Consider the following 7,021-nt stretch of genomic DNA (forward strand, 5'->3'; position numbering starts at 1 on the left):
GGGTTCCCCCCGGGAGCCTGACTCCCCTGGAGGCTCTAGGGGGAGTCCGGGCAGCAGAGGAGGACCGGCGGCCGCCGCCGAAGCATGCAGAAGGGCTAAGGCAAGAGCCCCCAAGATCTCTCGGTGAGCGCGAGCCTCCCAGGAATTGTTTTTTGGGGGAGAGGGTGCCGGGGAGGAACTCTTCCCCACCGGCCAGGACCGAGAGCGGTGCGTGGAGCTCCAGCCCAGCGAAGGTTACGGGGATGGGCGCGCCTCCCCCGCAACGTCCCCCACCCCCATCGCGGTTCCTGATCCAGAGCCCGGTTTTCCGGCAAGAAGGAAACTGTGTGGGAAGACAGCTAGAAGCCAGGAGGGAGAGCTTCCCTCCCGGCCAACACCCTCCACCCTTCGCCCATGAACCGTACCCTGTATCAGCGGTTCTCAACCTGTGGGTCCCACCCGGCCTCCTGGCTGCGGGGGTGGCTGCAGCGCTGGGGGCCGGGGGGCTCCGTAAAGGAAGCTCCGCGTTTGCGTGCTTGCGCCGCGGGTCTGGGTCTGAAGACCTAACGGTGAAGCGAGTGCGGGGATCCCTTTCTCCGCTGGGGAGCAGGCGGAGCGGGGCTGTTGCCTCCGATGCCTGGGGGTGGGGGGTGCCTCGTGGCGAGTTGGGGAGCCGCTCCCTCGGCTCCGATGTCGGCAGTTCTCGCCCATTGTGCCACCCAGATAATTATTCAACTATGCAGCATCCATTGCACCTTTCCCGTTTTTCTTCTCCCCTTGCTACAGCGTGCCCCCTAGCTTCGGTCCTCAGGCGCCTTCTCTTGCACTTGCTGATGATGAGCTGGAATAACGATGAACAGAGAGCACATCTGACCCGAACGCTCCCAACCTGTCCTGTAGCCGATTGATTAACTGATCCCCAGCTAGACGGGTACTTTCATACGACTCGGGCGAGTCCTATCCTTGGGTTATATTTTCATTTTTTCCTTGGGTGTTAGACTCACGTATTAGCCAAGTCTTATTTCTGTCCGGTAATCGATGTAATTGATTTATTGGTTATTCAACCCGTCTGATGTTCTTGAATTTAATTTGGATGGTAGGTAACTTTCACTTTTCTAGTGGTTGATAGCACTATATCATCTTCGCACATGCAGTTTCAGTCTTTGAACTCTCAGGAACAGCTTTTCTCATGCCCCAAGTTTCTAAGTTAGGAAAAGTATATTTATGCCGAACCTTTGAATAAAGTACATGGTATAAAATTTCTCAAGCATTCAATAAGAAAAGTTTTGGAATTCTTTATTTTCTAATAACAGAATGAATGATGCTTATCATAGTCTGCAGCTGAGCGAAAGGAAGCATTTAATATTTAAGATGGAGTAATTATGGGAGCAACCTTTTCCTAATTTATCTAAATTTTATTTTTTGTTCATTTCTCTCTTTTGCATTATCATGTATTGAATTACTTGCTACAGGATTTTTTCCTCGTTTTTCTACAATGATGGGTAGGCTCTACTTTTGCATGATCTAACTGAAAGGTGAGGGTTTTTTTGAAAATGGAAGAAACAACTTAGTTATTTGATTCTATGTTAAACACTGTTTACATCTCATTATATTAAAATAAATGGTTCCCTACCAAAAATAAGTGTTTTCTTTTTGTTTTCGTAATCCTCCCTTTCCAGCTTTTCTTGTATGAGCTTGTTGCCATAACCCTCTAGATAAAATGGAATGCACATAGGCATTGCAGAGGCAGCTGCTTTCAGGTACAGTAATTGTTTTGTGGCACTTGAAAGTGGCGCACATATAATTTGATGGGGTAGGATCAGTTGCTTGCTTAGGAAGTGACCTTGCAGCTTACAAAATGGACACCTTTGTGCCTTGATTTCCTTATATGTAAATGGTGACAAAATACCCATTTATTCCACTACTAAGTAGAATGCATAAATTCAGTAAAGATGTTTTCGTAATGCTTTTAAAGATTTAAAAAATGTTTTAACTGATGAATGATGAAAAATATTTCAGTGTAAAATTTCATGAAAAAACGTCAGTAGGTATTTTCTTGACTTTTTAGAATGGTTGATTTACATTGCATTTTGCTTTGGAAGGGTATGGCTCTAAATTGAAGAATGTTTCTCATATATCAAGAGTTTTTAATAATTTAATAGGTATTATAGTTAATATCTGTATGTAATATCTAAATATAGGTATGGTTAGTATGGGTGAAAAAAGTTATAGTACTTGGTAATAAGCAAGCAGAATATTGATTTGAGTTTGTGAAAAATAAAATCTCCAGAAAACATTAAGGCCTTTTTCATTAAAAACTTGTAGCTGACAAAATCCAAAATGCATAGTTGTGATCATTTGTAAGATATGCTATGGAGCTACTTTATTATTCAGGTTTGTAAATAATTATATATTTAGAACTGAGCATTAAGTCCCTAACTTAAAATGGTCCCTGACAATGTATGACTATCGTATAATACTTTATTCATTTTGTTTTATTTTCAGAATAGTCGAAGGTGCCATTTCCAAATGCTTGATTTTCATTATCACAGTACATAGTAGCTTTTGATTTATTTTCAGAGCAAAAACCACTATTAAAATATATTATTAGAGCTCTGCAAAAACAGTGCTTTCGGCTCCTTTGTGAGGCTGCTTTATATAGATGAGACTATTCAGTGTCTTCAAAATTACTATTGTATTGGGTTATTTTTTTTTGGAAAATTAATTTGGTTATATTTTTTAGTGTTTTTTAAAAATGACCAACTGAAATTCAGATGTCATTATCACTTGGGTACATACAGTTAACTCAAGGTTTTTTTTTAAGCTTCTTGAGGACAGGAACTGATTTGATGTTTTTTTTATCATAAATCTAAAGTTGTTAATACAGTGTGTAGCAGGTTGTAGGGGCTCATTGTTTTTTGTTGTTGAACAGATTAAATGAATGAGTGAAGAATATCCATTTATTTAATGTACTGAGTAGAAATTTTAAAAATAGATTTATCAAACAAATTTTAATTCATGAAACATAAACTTTATCTCAAGAGGAAAGAAAAATGTACTTGGATGTTTTTTGAATTTCCACTTATCTGTTCAGATATAATTCATTTACCCATACGTATTTGGAACTAGCTCTAGATATTGTAGAATGTATACATTGTCAACTCTTTATATATGAAATGATAATATTTTTCTTCTTACCTATTATAGCTCTCTACATGAAAATATACACGAAAAGTTTTGTTTTTCCTAAATGAGTATAGAAATGTTTCATTTTTTTTAACTTCGGTTTTCCAGTGAAATATTAATAAAAAGGTGTATGTAGATTATATCCTGTGCTAAATGTTCAAAATACCTAACTTTAAAAATAAATGGTCCCTGAGGTGGAGCTTTGTATAAAATGGCACTTTTTCTGAAATGTGTTTTTAGCTTATCACATTCAGTTTATAATTTTGTATCATTGTGTATTGGTACTTCCTAACTTAAAATGGGATTGATTATACCTTAAAACTTATAAAATGATTTATAACTTGGAACTTACTTTCTCATAAACAGGAAACTTAGTGGTTACATGAATAAACAGCCCACCAAAATCCATAATATAACTTAATTAGAGAATTAGGCTAACTAATAATACTAGAGAATTAAAAAACTATAATAATTTGTACAAAAATAATATTGAACATATTGTGTACAACAATACTCTGTAGAAAAGTCAACTCAGAATCTACCTCAGAATGCTAGGAATACATTTCTCTTGTGTTAGACATGGCAACATTATTAGGCACGTGATCGCTGATACCCGCTGGGCATGGAGAAGAGGGTCTTCTTCAGAAAGTGGTACAGCCTCACCTATGAAGCAGTGATCAGAGGATGGGAGAAATTGGAAAGAGCTAGGAACTTCTATGTAATGTTGGACCAGTCATTTTAGCTCTCAAGAAAGGTCTTTCATTTTTCTCAATTATAAAATGAGGACGTTGAAGTAGATGACCTATGTGGGTCCTTTCAATTACAAATAAAATTCAAAGGCACTTAGAAGCTCATTATAACCTACCCCCCCCCCCCAGGGTTCATTTTTTCCTTTCTAGTATTAATGCTTATATGCTTCCTGTTAGGGATTTTTTTCTTTCTGGATCTACCTCTGAAAAGATTGTAGTCTTAATCTTTTTTTCAAATGCCTATGCTTGAAAGTTAGACTTTTTAGGTTTTTAAAGGAGAGTTTTTTGTTATGGTGGTCAAAATTGATTTGTTGCTGTTACTAGGAATAGGGAAGTCCAAAGAATGGGTGAATTTTCTTTTTGGGGAGAATGGAGAGTCTTGGATGATGAATTTGATTTTGGATATGTTGAATTTGGGTTAATGAAACATTATTGTATTGCTCTCTGGCACACTCATAGCACAGGACTAAATATTTACAGGGATGATAGGTTGTTTGTATAAGTAATTTAGAGGTGACAGTTCAAGATTCTGGAAAGAGATGGATTTATGCATAGAATAGAGTGTAGAAAAGAACTGGGATATAACAAAACTCTTGACTTCTGACTTAATAATTACAGCGTGTGAATTAAGGAGAGCCAGAAGAGAATGTCAAATGTGTGATCAGATAATGATATTGGTGTTGCATTCTGATTTGACTGTTCTGTTGGGACTAGGGTTTGAGGTCTAGGGCAGTTCTCCTTTGAAGAGGAATGGGAAATACTAATGAGGGAGGAAGGGAGGCAAAGGTAGAAAAGTATGTTGATGGTTTTGGAAATAGAGGAGAATAAAAGGATTACAGGAACTTAATAAGGACAAATACATTTTATAATGAGAAATGGGATTGGTAGGATAGAATATGAGGTGTGAAGGGGACATTTTAGAGACGGAGTTCTGGGAGGTAGGACTTTTAAAGAGTGCACAGATACTTGATGTGCTTAGCAGTAGAAGGGAAGGGGTTGCTCCTCAATCTTCAGGACTGGAAGCACTGACCGTGGGAGCCTTCAAGACAGATCGATTTGATTCTGAATTGATTTTTCTACAGAATTACTGTTGTACACAATATGTTCAATATTATTTTTATACAAATTATTATCATTTTTTAATTATATGACCAACAAATCAATTATGACCACTTTAGAAAGCCTTGCTCTACTCTACATGCTTCTAATTCTAACCCTCGGGTTGGCAGGCAGTGTAGGCCACATCATTGGGGTAGGAATATTGGTGAGAGAAAGGGGGTCATTCATTACTAGTGAGTGCTTAACTATAAATGTATCCTCCTTCTTACTTGCAAAAATAAGTCTTTTTTACTATGATAGAGGCAGGCAACAGCTGTGTACCCCGTCAGGGTTAATAAAATAAAAATCATTATTTTCATTGTCTTTCTAGTCATGGAATTAAATGAAATACAGCACGTCTCTTATATGTGTTGATAAAGGACTTAGTTTCATTCATTAGCATTAAAAGGAAACTGTAAATTTCTTTTCTGTAGTGTTACACTAAGTACAAAAAGATGACATTAATGACCTGTCATCAGTTGAACATGAATTTTAAAATATAGTAGGGATGGATTTAGGAGTTCTCCAACTAATTTTAAATTCATTATATTTGCTTATTAAAAGCCTGTTATGTGAAAGGTCATGAAACTGCTGGTTAAAATAGCATTTTCTGTAATATCCTTATGGAGTCTTTTTTTAGGGTAAAGTGAGATAATTGCTATAAAAAGACTTTTGAATTAAGTCTACATTAATATAATATATTACTGTACACTCTCATGGGACCAGAACCATAGTTAAGGCCCTGATTTACATTTTAATGAAATTATTTTAGTATTTTAATATTTCTAATATATGTAATAAATTAGTAGAATAAAAAGTATTTTGGTATTTATCAATTTAAATTTATTATTTTTAGTTTTTAAGTTATCAGGAATATTGAACTTAAACTAAAGAAAGATGGTGATAGTCTATTGAAATTTTTCACTTATTTTTCTTTTTAAATTTTTGTTTCTATTTGAATCTGTTTTTTTATCTGCAGCTTCTTCCCCAAATAATGGCAGAGTTATCTATAATTGACTTTATTTGAGGATGACAGTGAACCCTTAAGTTAGGTATAGATGTATAATCTCACTTTAAGCACATTAATATGAAACCATTAATGAAGTGAATATGGATAAAAGTAATAAAAAAAGGTTCAAGCACTAAGTCTTAGAATACTGTAAGGGTTACAGGTTCAGAAGATGAGGAGGAGGTAGAAAGAAAGCCATGAGTTTGAGGTCTTCTAAAAGCCAAATTAAGGAAGTGATTTCAAGGAGTGAACAGCTAACAGTGTCAGATGCCGTAAAGAGATTGAGAGAAGAGGCCTGACAATTAACTGCTGGATATAGCAGATAACTGACCTTGGTAAGATGGTTTGGTATTGTGCTGAGAATGAAAGCCTGAATGGAACAGATTTAAGTGAGAATCCTGTGAGAGAAATCAGAAAACTCATTCAAGGACTTCTCTGTCATAAAGAAGAGCAGAGAAATCAGGATGTCTGTTGGAGGTTTGGGGTAGATAGAGTGGGATGAAGACAGGCTTGTTTTTGTTGTTCATGTTATTTTGTGTTTTTAAGATGGATGAGATTATAGCATAAGTCTATGCTGATAATAGTGATCTGATGGGCAGAGGGGGGACGGACAGTGATGCAGAAGAAAGGATAATTAAATAGCGTTTGGGAACTGGTTTGGAACTCTGGAGAAATTTTTGACTTTGACATAGGCAATTAACAAATGCCTAGTAACCCAACTCATCTACTATTTTATAGTTGTAAATTGTTTTTAGGGATAGGGATAGGGATTGATAAAGTCACATACAGTTTTCCATTGTGATAACTGCATTTATTTTCAAGTCAAAAATAGGTTTGTAATATGTTGACAAAAGAGCAAATCTCATTGATCTACCCATTTCTCCAAACTTGCACTGTTTTAATTTATTGGTCTTCAAAATATTTTGCATACATATTCCTAGAAACATTTTTGAAAAACCAAACCATACGCTCTTTCACACTGAAGTTGATGTCTAATATT

At 36.5% G+C, this 7,021-nt stretch overlaps 1 protein-coding gene across 6 annotated transcripts in view; it reads left to right on the forward strand.

Annotated features, from left to right (window-relative positions):
• Window positions 1-6: 6 nt before the first annotated feature.
• WASF1 (WAS protein family member 1) overlaps window positions 7-7,021 on the forward strand; it is a 32,701-nt gene continuing 25,686 nt past the window's right edge. For 4 of the 6 annotated variants that reach the window (XM_006777182.2, XM_006777184.2, XM_006777185.2 and 1 more), the window contains exon 1: window positions 7-123. The gene's annotated coding sequence lies outside the window, so the exon portion shown is untranslated. Of the gene's footprint in view, window positions 124-765; window positions 943-1,716; window positions 1,740-7,021 lie in introns of those variants that run through there. The other 2 variants (XM_015572762.1, XM_006777183.2) reach the window with 2 other exon arrangements.

The sequence above is a fragment of the Myotis davidii genome, unplaced genomic scaffold (assembly GCF_000327345.1).
Source record: "Myotis davidii unplaced genomic scaffold, ASM32734v1 scaffold68, whole genome shotgun sequence".
In the NCBI taxonomy this organism is placed as follows: domain Eukaryota; kingdom Metazoa; phylum Chordata; class Mammalia; order Chiroptera; family Vespertilionidae; genus Myotis; species Myotis davidii.